This window comes from Leucoraja erinacea, unplaced genomic scaffold (assembly GCF_028641065.1).
Source record: "Leucoraja erinacea ecotype New England unplaced genomic scaffold, Leri_hhj_1 Leri_654S, whole genome shotgun sequence".
Classification (NCBI taxonomy): domain Eukaryota; kingdom Metazoa; phylum Chordata; class Chondrichthyes; order Rajiformes; family Rajidae; genus Leucoraja; species Leucoraja erinaceus.
In genome coordinates this window covers 42,501-57,353 of record NW_026576569.1, presented here as the reverse complement: position 1 = coordinate 57,353, position 14,853 = coordinate 42,501, and the positions used below count along the sequence as shown (strand labels likewise).

Genomic DNA, 14,853 nt, shown 5'->3' with positions numbered 1-14,853 from the left:
CGTGGTGGGTAACTGGGAACTGAGAGCGGGAATGAGACAGCGACGGGGGGGGGGGGGGGGAGGGAGGGCGCAGGGTAATATTGGGCAGGGAAACGAAGTATGCAATTTCGAGGAATTTGATGGTTACATTCGGCGAAGGCAGCGTGGGGAGTCTGCGAATTGCAATATTGGGTGGAACTGAGAAGGTGGTCATATTGGGCGTGGGACGGTGAACGATCAGGGGCAAACAGGCTATGAACAAGTCCAAGTGGTGATCAATAGGAATTATGGAAATCACGCGGCCCGCACCAGCAAAGGACAACTTACCAACGCGCACATCTCGCCCTAACATCTCACCGTCTGTTTCCTTTCGCCAACAGCGTGAGTGTCTTTCAGTCCACATCGGACAGGCTGGCGTCCAGGTTGGCAACGCTTGCTGGGAGTTGTATTACCTGGAGCACGGGATCCAACCGGATAGACAGATGCCCAGCGACTAGACCATCGGAGGCGGCCACGATTCGTTCAACACCTTCTTCAGCGAGACGGGTGCGGGCAAGCACGGTGATCGGTAAGTTGGGAGTTGAGGAGAATGCTGGGCGTTCTCTTAAAGTCCTTCCCGTGCGGGGAGGGGGCAGTGTGTGGCAATAACCATATAACCATATAACAATTACAGCACGGAAACAGGCCATCTCGGCCCTACAAGTCCGTGCCGAACAACTTTTTTTCCCTTAGACCCACCTGCCTGCACTAATACCATATCCCTCCATTCTCTTCTCATCCATATGCCTATCCAATTTATTTTTAAATGATACCAACGAACATGCCGCCATCACTTCCACTGGAAGCTCATTCCACACCGCTACCACTCTCTGAGTAAAGAAGTTCCCCCTCATGTCACCCTTAAACTTCTGTCCCTTAATTCTGAAGTCATGTCTTCTTGTTTGAATCTTCCCTATTCTCAAAAGGAAAAGCTTGTCCACATCAACTCTGTCTATCACTCTCATCATTTTAAAGACCTCTATCAAGTCCCCCCTTAACCTTCTGCGCTCCAGAGAATAAAGACCTAACTTATTCAAACTATCTCTGTAACTTAGTTGTTGAAATGTTTTTGTCTATGTTTTTATGCAGTTTTCGTTATTTTTTGTTGGGGTGTGTGTGTGTGTGGGGGGGGGGGGGGGGGTTGGGAGGGGGGGGGACTTTTAAATCTCTCCCTGCACGGGAGACCCGACCTTTTCTCGTCGGGTTTCCGTTATCGTTGGGGCTGCAATGAGGAGTGGCCTCCAACAGGAAGAGACCGGGGACTCTGGTGCCGACGACTCACCTTCGCCGTCGCGGGGCTGGCCGAGTCCGGAGCGGGTGGAGCGGTGGAGGAGCGCTGCTGCTGCTGCTGCGGCCCGACCGGAGAGTCGTAGGCTTTAACTGCAGGTCTGTGGACGGCGGCACCGGGAGCCCGCGGGTCCCTGGAGGGAGACCGCTTTTCACGGCTCTCGCAACGGCGACTTCTCCCGCCCGAGTTGCGGGGTCGAAGAGCTCCTGGAGCGGGGCCTAACATCACCGCCCTGCGCGGCTTGGAATGGCCGCGGGACTCTGCGAGCGCACGCCGGGGGCTCTAACACCAAGACCCGGTGTGCGACCTCGCACCACCCGGCGTGGCTTTAATGGCCGCGGGACAATCGCCATCGCCAACCGGGGGCTTTGACTCTGACTCTGACATCGGGGGGGGGAGTGCAGCGGGAGAGAGATAAGTTTATTTGGCCTTCCATCACAGCAATGTGATGGATGTTTATGTAAATTATGTTGTGTCTTGGGTCTATTGGTTTGTAATGTATGGCTGCAGAAACGGCATTTCGTTTGGACCTCAAGGGGTCCAAATAACAATTAAATGTATCTTGTATCTTGTATCTTGTATCTTGTATCTTGTATCTTGAAACCCAGGCAACGTTCTAGTAAATCTCCTCTGTACTCTCTCTATTTTGTTGACATCCTTCCTATAATTGGGCGACCAAAATTGTACACCATACTCCAGATTTGGTCTCACCAATGCCTTGTACAATTTTAACATTACATCCCAGCTTCTATACTCAATGCTCTGATTTATAAAGGCTAGCATACCAAAAGCTTTCTTTACCACCCTATCTATACGATATTCCACCTTCAAGGAACAATGCACGGTTATTCCCAGATCCCTCTGTTCAACTGTATTCTTCAATTCCCTACCATTTACCATATACGTCCTATTTTGATTGGTCCTGCCAAGGTGTAGCACCTCACATTTATCAGCATTAAACTCCATCTGCCATCTTTCAGCCCATTTTTCCAAATAGCCTAAATCACTCTGTAGATTTTGGAAATCCTCTTCATTATCCACAACACCCCCTATCTTGGTATCATCTGCATATTTCTGAGGATTGGCGGGTCCTGAGGATTGAGGATTCCTGAGGATTGGCGGGTAGCAAACGTACCCCACTTTTTAAGAAGGGAGGGAGAGAGAAAACGGGGAATTACAGACCAGTTAGTCTAACATCGGTAGTGGGGAAACTGCTAGAGTCAGTTATTGAAGATGGGATAGCAGCACATTTGGAAAGTTGTGAAATCATTGGACAAAGTCAGCATCGATTTACGAAAGGTAAATCATGTCTGACGAATCTGATAGAATTTTTCGAGGATGTAACTAGTAGCGTGGATAGGGGAGAACCAGTGGATGTGGTGTAGCTGGACTTCCAGAAGGCTTTCGACAAGGTCCCACATAAGAGATTAGTATACAAACTTAAATTACACGGCATTGGGGGTTCAGTATTGACGTGGATAGAGAACTGGCTGGCAAACAGGAAGCAAAGAGTAGGAGTAAACGGGTCATTTTCACAATGGCAGGCAGTGACTAGTGGGGTACCGCAAGGATCAGTGCTGGGACCCCAGCTATTTACAATATATATTAATGATCTGGATGAGGGAATTGAAGGCAATATCTCCAAGTTTTCGGATGACACTAAGCTGGGGGGGGGAGGGTTAGCTGTGAGGAGGATGCTAGGAGACTGCAAGGTGACTTGGATAGGCTGGGTGAGTGAGCAAATCTTTGGCAGATGCAGTATAATGTGGATAAATGTGAGGTTATCCATTTTGGTGGCAAAACAGGAAAGCAGACTATTATCTAAATGGTGGCCGACTAGGAAAAGGGGAGATGCCGCGAGACCTGGGTGTCATGGTACACCAGTCATTGAAAGTAGGCATGCAGGTGCAGCAAGCAGTGAAGAAAGCGAATGGTATGTTAGCTTTCATAGCAAAAGGATTTGAGTATAGGAGCAGGGAGGTTCTACTGCAGTTGTACAGGGTCTTGGTGAGACCACACCTGGAATATTGCGTACAGTTTTGGTCTCCAATTCTGAGGAAGGACATTATTGCCATAGAGGTAGTGCAGAGAAGGTTCACCAGACTGATTGCTGGGATGTCAGGACTGTCTTATGAAGAAAGACTGGATAGACTTGGTTTATACTCTCTAGAATTTAGGAGATTGAGAGGGGATCTTATTGAAACTTACACAATTCTTAAGGGGTTGGACAGGCTAGATGCAGGAAGATTGCTCCCGATGTTGGGGAAGTCCAGGACAAGGGGTCACAGCTTAATGATAAGGGGGAAATCCTTTAAAACCGAAATGAGAAGAACTTTTTTCACACAGAGAGTGGTGAATCTCTGGAACTCTCTGCCGCAGATGGCTGTCGAGGCCAGTTCATTGGCTATATTTAAGAGGGAGTTAGATGTGGCCCTTGTGGCTAAGGGGATCAGAGGGTATGGAGAGAAGGCAGGTACGGGATACTGAGTTGGATGATCAGCCATGATCATGATCATGACCATGATCAGCCATGATCATATTGAATGGCGGTTCAGGCTCGAAGGGTCGAATGGCCTAATTACTATGCTCCTAATTACTATGTTTCTATGTTTCTATAATTACTAATCCAATTTACCACCCATTCATCCAGATCATTGATGTACATGACAAACAACAAAGGACCCAACACAGATCCCTGAGGCACCCCACTAGTCACCTGCCTCCAACACGACAAACAGCCATCTACCATTACCCTCTGGTTTCCCCCATTCAGCCACTGTTGAATCCATCTTGCTATTCCTGCATTTATACCCAACATTTGAACCTTCTTAACCAACCTTCCATGAGGAACCTTTTTAAAAAGCCTTACTAAAGTCCATATAGACAACATCCACTGCTTTACCCTCGTCAATTTCCCTAGTAACCGCTTCAAAAACTCCAAGAAGATTAGTCAAACATGACCTTCCAGGCACAAATCCATGTTGACTGTTCCTAATCAGACCCTGTTTATCCAGATGCTTATATATATTATCTCTAAGTATCTTTTCCATTAATTTGCCCACCACTGAAGTCAAACTAACTGGTCTATAATTGCTAGGTTTACTCTTAGAACCCTTTTTAAACAATGGAATAACATGTGCAGTACGCCAATCCTCGGGGACTATTCCCGTTTCTAATGACATTTGAAACATTTCTGTCATAGCCCCGGCTATTTCTACACTAACTTCCCTCAATGTCCTAGGGATTATCCTGTCAGGACCTGGAGACTTATCCACTTTTATATTTTTCAAAAGTGTCAATACTTCTTTTACTTTGAAACTCATAGTATCCATAGCTACTCGTTTCCCTTACCTCACATAATTCAATATCCTTCTCCTTGGTGAATACCGAAGAAAATAAATTGTTCAATATCTCCCCATCTCTTTTGGCTCTGCAGATAGCTGCCCACTCTGTCTCTCCAATGGACCAATTTTATCCCTCGTTATCCTTTTGCTATTAATGTAGCTGTGGAAACCCTTTGGATTTACCAAAGCAACCTCATATCTTCTTTTAGTTTTTCTAATTTATTTCTTAAGATTCTTTTTACATTACTCATACTCCACAAGCACCTAATTTACTTCATGCTGCCTATTATTATTGTAGATCTCCCTCTTTTTCAAGATGTTCAATTTCCCTCGAAAACCAGGGCTCTTTCCAATTTTTACTGTTCCCTTTCAACCGAACAGGAACGTAAAGATTCTGTACTCTTAAAAATTCCCCTTTAAATGTCCTCCATTTCTCTTCTACATCTTTCCCATAAAACAAAATGTCCCAGTTCACTTCTTTAAATCATCTCGCATCTTATCAAAGTTAGCCTTTCACCAATCAAAAATCTCAACCCTAGGTCCAGTTCTGACCCTCTCCATAATTACATTGAAACTAATGGTATTGTGATGACTGGACCTGAAGTGCTCCCCAACGCATACCTCCGCCACCTGTCCCGTCTCATTTCCTAACAGGAGGTCCAGCACTGCCCCATCTCTAGTAGGTACCTCTATGTATTGCTGCAAAAAACTATCCTGCACACGTTTTACAAACTCCAAACCATCCAGCCCATTTACAGATTGTGTTTCCCAGTCTATGTGTGGAAAGTTGAAATCTCCCACAATCACTACCTTGTGCTTACTACTAATATCTGCTATCTCCTTACATATTTGCTCTTCCAATTCTCGTTCTCCATTTGGCGGTCTATAGTACACCCCTATAAGTGTTGCTACACCTTTCCCACTTCTCAGTTCCACCAAAATAGCCTCCCTAGATGAGCCCTCCAATCTATCCTGCCAAAGCACTGTTGTAATATCATCCCTGACTAGCAATGCAACACCTCCACCTGTTGCCCCTCCAATTCTATCACACCTGAAGCAACGAAATCCTGTAATATTTAGTTTCCAATCACAGCCCTCCTGCAACCATGTTTCACTGATCGCCACAACATCATACTTCCAGGTGTCTATCCAGACTCTAAGCTCATCCACCTTTCTTACAATGCTCCTAGCATTAAAATATGCTCATTTAAGAAACCCCCTGTCTCTTCTTCTCTGTTGATTTCCTTTTTTTTCTTTCTCCTCTTGTGTCTGAGTGCTTCCCTTTTCTGCTTCCTGCCTCCCATTCTGTCTACTAGCTTTCCCTATTTGAGTTCCTCTCCCCAACCATTCTAGTTTAAAGTCTCCCCAGTGGCCTTTGCAAATTTCCCCGCCAGGATATTGGTCCCCCTCGGGTTGAAGTGCAACCCATCCTTTCTGTACAGGTCCTACCTTCCCCAAAAGTAGTCCCAATGATCCAGAAACTTGAAACCCTGCCCTCTGCACCAGTCTTTCAGCCACGCATTTATCCTCCACCCCGCTCCATTCCTACTCTCACTGTCGCGTGGTACAGGCAGTAATCCTGAGATTGTTACCTTTTGGGTCCTTTACCTTAACTCTCCTCCCAACTCCCTAAATCCTCCCTTCAGGACCTCTTCCCTTTTTTTTTTACCTATGTCATTGGTACCTATATGTACCACGACCTCAGGCTCCTCTCCCTCTGATTTCAGGATATCTTGGATGCGTTGAGACACGTCCGAGACAATGGTTAATTCTCTCTCTGTGCCGCCCTACAGATGAGGTGCGGACCGGCTCCGACCGGCAGCTCTTCCACCCCGAACAGCTGATCACCGGCAAGGACGACGCGGCCAATAACTACGCCCGGGGCCACTGATCCATCGGCAAGGATATCGTGGACCTCGTCCTGGATCGCATCCGGAAACTGGTAGGTTGCTCAGCGACTGCAAATTGCCAACTGCCGCTCCGCGTGCGTACAGCGCCAATGTATCCGGTTGCACCGGACTATTCGCGAGTGTTGCGGCCACGGTGTTCAAAATACTCATTGCCACCGCTCTATTTATCACTGAGATACTCACCGAACCATCTCGCTCTGCGCCGGCTGTAGAGAGCACCACGACACTCTCGTGTCGCTCCTTCCCTTTCAACGTTGGCACAGAATTGAGCTTTTGTCCGTTCTCCATCCTCAGGCCGATCTGTGCACCGGACTGCAGGGGTTCCTCATCTTCCGCAGTTTCGGCGGCAGCACCGGCTCGGGATTCACCTCCCTCCTCATGGAGAGACTCTCGTCGATTACGGCAAGAAATCCAAGCTGGAGTTTTCCGTCTACCCGGCGCCGCAGATCTCCACCGCTGTGGTCGAGCCCTACAACGCGGATCTGGTCACCCACTGCACCCTGGAGCATTCCGACTGCGCCTTCATGATGGACAACGAGGCCATTTACGACGTGTGTCGGCTGAACCTGGACATCAAGCGACCCCCCTATACCAACCTCAACCGCCTGATGGCGCTCTCAACGTGGACCTGACTGAATTCCAAACCAACCTGGTCCCCTACCCACGCAATCACTTCTCGCTTGTCAACTATGCTCCCATTATTTCTCCAGGAATGCTTACCACGAGGAACTGTCCGTCTCGCAACTGACCAACGCATGCTTCGAGCCGGCTAACCAGTTGGTGAAGTGCGACCCTCGCCAGGGGAAGTACATGGCGTGCTGTCTGCTGTACCGCAGGGACGTGGCACCCAAGGACGTCAACGCCTCCATCGCCACCATCAAGACCAAGCGCTCCATCCAGTTCGTGGACTGCTGCCCGACCGGGTTCAAGGTGAGTGTGACCAACGCTCGCGTTTCCATGCACACACATGCAGTCTAACTCATCTGCTGGAATAACAACATACACGCAGCGACTCAGAATACATCCTTGGCACCATTTGTACGCAACAAATATATCATATCAGTACCCGAAGGACACGCCCCCTCCCCTTGTTCAAGGGTGTGAATATTTTGCAAAGGGTGCAGGAGGGTCTCATCCGGAGAGTCTTTTGCCTCACGGCCTTGCGTTTATGGGAGCGGTTAGATAGGCTTGGGCTTTTCTTATTTCGGGCGCAGAAATGTGAAGGACAGGACATATCCTGGTGTGCAAGATCACGACGGTCATGGATAAGATGTGCTCTCATCTTAACATCTCAAAACTGGATGTCCTCTACGTGAGGCGAGACATGAGATATTTAAGAAGGGCCTCCCGAACAATTAATCTATTCAGAGGGCAGTCCGCGTCTGGAACCAGTTGTCAGGAAAAGCTAGAAACCCTTACGTTTGCCACATTTAAAGCATAGATAGAAAATCCAAAAACATAGGATGCACAGGAGGGGTTTAGAAGGATAAAGGCCAGTCGCATGCAAAAGAGACAAGCCCAATATGCCAACTGTGGGGCATGGACAAGGTGGTTGGAAGAGCTCGCTTCCCAGCTGCACAACATCATACCTTCATGGCTCTAACACACATGTATCGGAGCTTGCGGCTCTGATGGCAATCCGGAGAATAAATACATCCAGATATTTATTTAACGGAATCGCTAAACTATTAATCAATGATCATTTGTACAATTTAAGGGCGCTGTACTAAACTGACAATGCAAGCATTTTTGTGCAAGTAGAATTAATTTTAAGATTTTTTTTGCGGCCGTAGGTGGGCATCAACTACCAGCCCCCGACGGTGGTGCCGGGGGGCGACCTGGCCAAGGTGCAATGCGCCCTCTGCATGCTGAGAAACACCACCGCCATCGCCATGGCCTGGACCGACCTCAACATCCAGTTCGACAAGATGTACGCCAAGCGGGCCTTTGTCCACTGGAGAGAGGCTGGTGCAAGGATAGTTCCGGGACGCGCGGGAGGACATGGCGTCACTGGAGAAGGACTACCAAGAGGTGGCCGTGGATTCCACCGACATGGAGAGAAGGGGGGAAGACGAAGCATAAATGTATTAAGTTAGTAGTTCAAAGTTTAATTTAATACAGATTTAATAGATTATATTGATAGGGAGAACAAGGAAGGAAGAGACGGGGACTAAGACTTTGCCTTCATCCAAGTGAGGATGTGCTTGGTGAACTCACTGTGGTGGATGCTTAATTTGTGGTTATTGTATGGTTTGTTATTATTGATTCTGTTTATGACTCCAGGCAACATAATTTCATAGACAATAAAGGATCTATCTATCTATCTATCTATCTATCTATCTATCTATCTATCTATCTATCTATCTATCTATCTATCTATCTATCTATCTATCTATCTATCTATCTATCTATCTATCTATCTATCTATCTATCTATCTATCTATCTATCTATCTCTATCTATCTATATATCTCTCTCTCTCTCTCTCTCTCTCTCTCTCTCTCTCTCTCTCTCTCTCTCTCTCTCTATCTATCTATCTATCTATCTCTCTCTCTCTCTCTCTCTCTATCTATCTATCTATCTATCTATCTATCTATCTATCTCTATCTATCTATCTATCTATCTATCTATCTATCTATCTATCTATCTATATATCTATCGATATTATACTTATAATGCTACAATTATTTTAAGGGCCGATTGTTTTGTCGATTTATTTGAGGTCGGAGAATGGAAAATAACAACATTGTTAGGCAGAAAGTGGGGAGAGTAATTTGCGAGCAGCTGTTCTCATGTAATTCCTCATCCTACCTGTAGGGGTCATTTAAAGACGAGGTGGAGGGAATTCAGTTCTGGCGTACTCCACAGAACATGAAGGACACGGATGGCGGTTTTTCTGAAGCTTGGATGGTAAATTCAGTCAATAAGAAAAGAGGAAACTATCTCGGCGGCGCAGCGGTACAGCTCGTGCTTTACAGCGCCAGAGACACGGGTTCGATCCTGACTACTGGTGCTTATCTGCACGGAGTTTGTATGTTCTTCCTGTCACCGAGTCGGTTTTACCAGTGTGCTCCGGTTTGCTCACACACTCCAAAGTCTTACAGGTTCGCAGGTTAATTTGGCGTCTGCAAATTGTCCCTAGTGTCCCTAGAGGAATTGCTGGTCGCCGCACGCTGGGCCAGCCGACGGGACTCTTTTCGCGCTGTATCCGTGAAAAACAAAAAGCACGTGAAGGAAACTGATGAGTCTGAAGTAGGGCCTCGAATCGAAACGTCACATATTCCCTTTCTCCAGATTTTCTCCCTGACCGCGGCTATTCCAGCATTTTGAGTCTATCCAGAACAAGGGGTCACAGTTTAAGGATAAGGGGGAAATCTTTTAGGATCGAGATGAGGACAAACATTTTCTCACAGAGAGTGGTGAATCTTTGGAATTCTCTGCCACAGAAGGTAGTTGAGGCCAGTTAATTGGCTATATTTAGGAGGGAGTTAGATGTGGCCCTTGTGGCTAAAGGGATCAGGGGGTATGGAGATAAGGCAGGTACAGGATACTGAGTTGGATGATCAGCCATGATCCTATCGAATGGCGGTGCAGGCTCGAAGGGCTGAATGGCCCTAATCCTGCACCTATTTCCATGTTTCTATGTTTCTATGTTCGGTGGTAAACCAGCAATTGTAGTTCCTTCCTGTAAAGAAGTTAAGTCTGACACAACTGTAACTTTACTGAGTATTTAATAAAGGCACATGTGAAGCACGTCCCAGTACTGACTGCATCTAGTCTTCAGGCGTACTGGAACCAAGGGAGGAGCAAGAGGAAGATGTCACAGTTATACTGAGATGACCAAGGCGTGGTTAGTGGTATTGAGGTAGCTACATTATAGGTTGCATGCATAAACCATCTACATCCTTTCCCTTAGAAATCTAAAATTGAAGTTATAACAGTGGCAGTGTGATTATACAATACATGCAAATTTAAGCGAAATCATCGTAGCGGACAGGAGGTTTCACAACCCGACCCGAGCGTGTGCGTATAGCACCATCACCCTCCCCACCAGATAGAAGAGGAGGCGGAGCAGCAGCAGCCGGGAAGGAGGAAGCAGGCGGAGACCCAACCGGGAATGCGGGAGGTGACCCAACCGGCACGGGTGATCCAGGAGGAGGAGACAGAGGAGAAGGAGGAGAAGGAGAACGAACAGGGGAGGAAATCATCTGCCCGAAACCAGGAAGCACAGAAGGAGGAGAACGCGGCAAGCTAACTGACTGGGGCATGCAGGGAGCTGTGGGGTAATTAGTAATGACAGGCTTAAAGCGCAACGGAGGAGCGTAAGGATCCGCAGGAGTAGGCTGCGGCTTGTTAACGGCCAACAGGTGCTGACGGCTCCCACGGAAGACAGTTCCATCAAAGTCCACCAGGTAAGATCCCGGGGAATCGTCCACACCAACAACGGTTGCGAGTCGGGAGAATCCGGTGGCTGTCTGCATGCGGACGACCTGGCCAGGCAGTAGTGGTGAGAGCGGGCGGCAGGACTTGGCGTGAGAGCGGCGTTGAACCTCATGCTTGATAGCAATCCGTTGCTGGACGGCGGCAGGCTGGAGGACCTTGGGCACCAGGGACTGTTGGGCGATCGGCATCGGTGGGCGAAACACGCGGGGCATCAGACGCTGGGCAGGGGATCGCATGGTAGGGTCCCGTGAGATGTTGCGGAGGTTGAGTAGACCCAGGTGGAAGTCACCATTGGAGAGACGAGACTGCTCGAGCAAATTCTTGGCACTGCGGACAGTTCGCTGGGCCAGGCCGTTGCTCTGCGGGTATTCGGTGCTGCTGGTATAGTGAGTGAAGTTCCACTGCAGCGAAAGCCTGGAAGTCTGCGCTGGTGAACTGACGGCCGTTGTCGGTATGTAAGCGGACCGGGGACCCGAAGGTAGCAAAGTGTCTGCGCAGCTTACTGATAACCATTTCAGAGGTGATAGCAGGGAGAAGGTCCACCTCGAACCAGTTGGAGTATGAATCAACCAACACCAGGTAGTGCTTGCCTCGCCATTCTAATATGTCAGCAGCCATCGATGTCCAGGGCAGGACAGGCGCAGGCTGCTGCAGAAGTGGCTGGCGCTGCTGATGCCCACATCAGTGTGTTGCAATCAGGACAGGAGGCTACTCGGGCTTTAATTTACTTGGCCATGCCGGGCCAATAGTATTATTCTTGGGCATGTGAGACGGTGGCATCGGCTCCGGGATGCCCCATGTGAGCAGCGTTGTAGTACAAGTCGCATAGGGAGGCAGGGACGACCACCTTGTGACCCTTGATGATGATGCCGTCCTGGAGCACAAGCTCATCGCGGACCAGAAAGAAAGGGTGGGCACCCGCAGGCAGTGAGGTGCGTCTGCTGGGCCACCCCCGCTGGATGACAGCTGCGAGCTGTTGCAGGTCGGGGTCGTTGGCGGTGTGCTTAACTAGGCACTGCAGCTGCTTAGAGGGAACAAAGTTGACATTGAGTACCTGCAGATCCTCCTGCTCGTATGGGTGCCTGTCACAGGAGGAGCGGGGGGCCCGGGACAGCGCGTCGGCCACATGCATCTAGGTGCCCCTCTTGTACACGATCAGAAAGTCGAACCGCTGGAGCTGTAGCATCATGCGCTGGAGTCTGGCTGGAGCGATGTGGATGGGCTTATTGAGGATGGTCACCAAGGGTTGATGATCCGTCTCGACGGTGAACCTAGTACCGAAAAGTCCTTGAACTTGGAGCAGGCGAATACAACCGCAAGAAGCTCCTTCTCGATTTGTGCATAGCGCTGCTCAGTGTCTGTCATGGTACGCGAGGCATAAGAAATGGGCTGCAGCGAGCCGTCATCACGGAGTTGCAGGCGGCACCGAGTCCGAAGCGGAAAGCATCACACGTAACTACAATCGGACGTTGCAGTTCGAAAAACTTGAGAGTCGGTGTGCTGATCAGCTTTGTTTTGAGAAGGTCGAAAACCTGCTGGTGTTGGGGAAAGAAACCAGGACCAGGCAGTGTCTTTTTTCGTCAGTTGCCTCAGGGGTGCGCTCAACCCGCTGAGGTCGGGGATGAACTTTTCCAAGTAGTTGACCATGCCCAGGTAACGCTGCAGGCTGGTCACGTCGGTCGGGGCTGGCAGCTCGGGGATAGCGTTGGTCTTCTGCGGATCAGGTTTCAGCCCTTGGGCTGTGAAGATGTGGCCAACATAGGGTACTTCAGCTACACGGAATTTGAACTTTGACAGGTTGAGTTTTATGTTGATCTGGCGAGCGCGGTCTAGAATTCGTCGGAGGTTGTGGTCGTGCTCAGCAGCATATTTCCCGTAAACCAGGCTGCCATCCACGATAATGGCACACGGCAGGGCAGCAAACAGTTGCTTCATGGAGCGTTGAAACACTTCGCTAGCAGAGTTGATGCCGAACGGCATCCGCAAAAATTTGAATCTTCCGAAGGGGGTGCCAAAAGTGGTTAAGTCTGATGAGTGTTTGTCTAGAAGTATTTTCCAGAATGAGCTCCTGGCATCAAGGACAGAGAACACCGTGGCCTGACCGACCTGGGCAGCAACATCTTCTACAGTCCTCATGGGATAATGAGGACGTCTTATTGCTAGATTTAAGTATTTGGGGTTGATGCACACCCGTATCTCGTTCTTACCCTTCTTCATGGTGGCGACCATGGTGGAGACCCAGTCGGTGGGTTCGCTGACAGCTTCAAGCACTCCCATGGCAACCATGTTCTTCAGCATTGCTTCGACGTTGCCCATCATGGCAAACAACACCCTGTGCGGAGCCCGGACCACTGGTACAACCGACGGGTCAGTTGCGAACTTGTAGACAAGGGGCAGCTTACCCAGTTCATCATCGAAAAGTTCAGGGTACTCGGAGAGTGGATTCAGCATCACGCGCGCTTCGTGGGCAGTACGGCCAAAGGACACCAGCCCGAGATCCTGACACGCCTGATTGCTCAACAGAGTCACACAGTCGCAGTCAAGAATGAAGAACGACAGGTCTCGCGAAGATTTCTTCAGCACACAGTGGAAGGTTGCCCTCCCCACAGGTTTCAGCTCCTCTCCCCCATAAGCACGCAATGTGGAGCGATCAGCTGTTAACAGCTCATTAATTCTAATCTTCCTGAACAGGGATGTTGACATAACATTCACCTTCGTCCCCGTGTCTAACTTAGCAGTGAAGGATTTGTTGTTGACAGTGACTAGTACAGAAGGATCGGGAATGCGAGATTGATTATGAAGGAGAGAATAAACACTGGCATCTCCCATGGGAGTACTGGACTCAGAGTCGAAGGCAGTGGCGACAGAAGACTGGGAACCGAATTCGTTATCAACTTGTTGTAGGTTGTTTAAAACTTGTCTGGGAGCTGGAGGAACGTTCTCACGGGAGCGACAGGCAGCTGAGAAATGGTTCATCTTCTTACAGAAATTACAAGCTTTACCAAACGCTGGACACTGCGACTGCATAGAGTGGACATAATTACAGTTGGGGCACTTCTTAACAAGCGGGACCCGAGCGGCATAAGTCAGCCGCGGTGCAGGGCGAACGTCGTCTTGCTTGCGACGGGGCATAGCAACACCAATCACATTACTAGCCCGATTGTCAGATCCCCTCTGCCCATGTAGCGGGGCAACCACGTCAGCTAGTCTGCATGCATGCATAGCTTCAGTCAGGGTGATTTGGCCATTTGGAAAAAATGGGCTGAAAGATGGCAGATGGAGTTTAATGCTGATAAATGTGAGGTGCTACACCTTGGCAGGACAAATCAAAATAGGACGTACATGGTAAATGGTAGGGAATTGAAGAATACAGTTGAACAGAGGGATCTGGGTATAACCGTGCATAGTTCCTTGAAGGTGGAATCTCATATAGATAGGGTGGTAAAGAAAGCTTTTGGTATGCTATCCTTTATAAATCAGAGCATTCAGTATAGAAGCTGGGATGTAATGTTAAAATTGTACAAGGCATTGGTGAGACCAAATCTGTAGTATGGTGTACAATTTTGGTCGCCCAATTATAGGAAGGATGTCAACAAAATAGAGAGAGTACAGAGGAGATTTACTAGAATGTTGCCTGGGTTTCAACAACTAAGTTACAGAGATAGGTTGAATAAGTTAGGTCTTTATTCTCTGGAGCGCAGAAGGTTAAGGGGGAACTTGATAGAGGTCTTTAAAATGATGAGAGAGATAGACAGAGTTGATGTGGACAAGCTTTTCCCTTTGAGAATAGGGAAGATTCAAGCAAGAGGACATGACTTCAGAATTAAGGGACAGAAGTTTAGGGGTAATAT

General features: G+C 48.6%; 1 pseudogene; it reads left to right on the top strand.

The window, feature by feature from the left end:
• Positions 1 to 229: 229 nt before the first annotated feature.
• Positions 230 to 14,853, top strand: part of LOC129694408 (uncharacterized) — a 35,135-nt pseudogene continuing 20,511 nt past the window's right edge.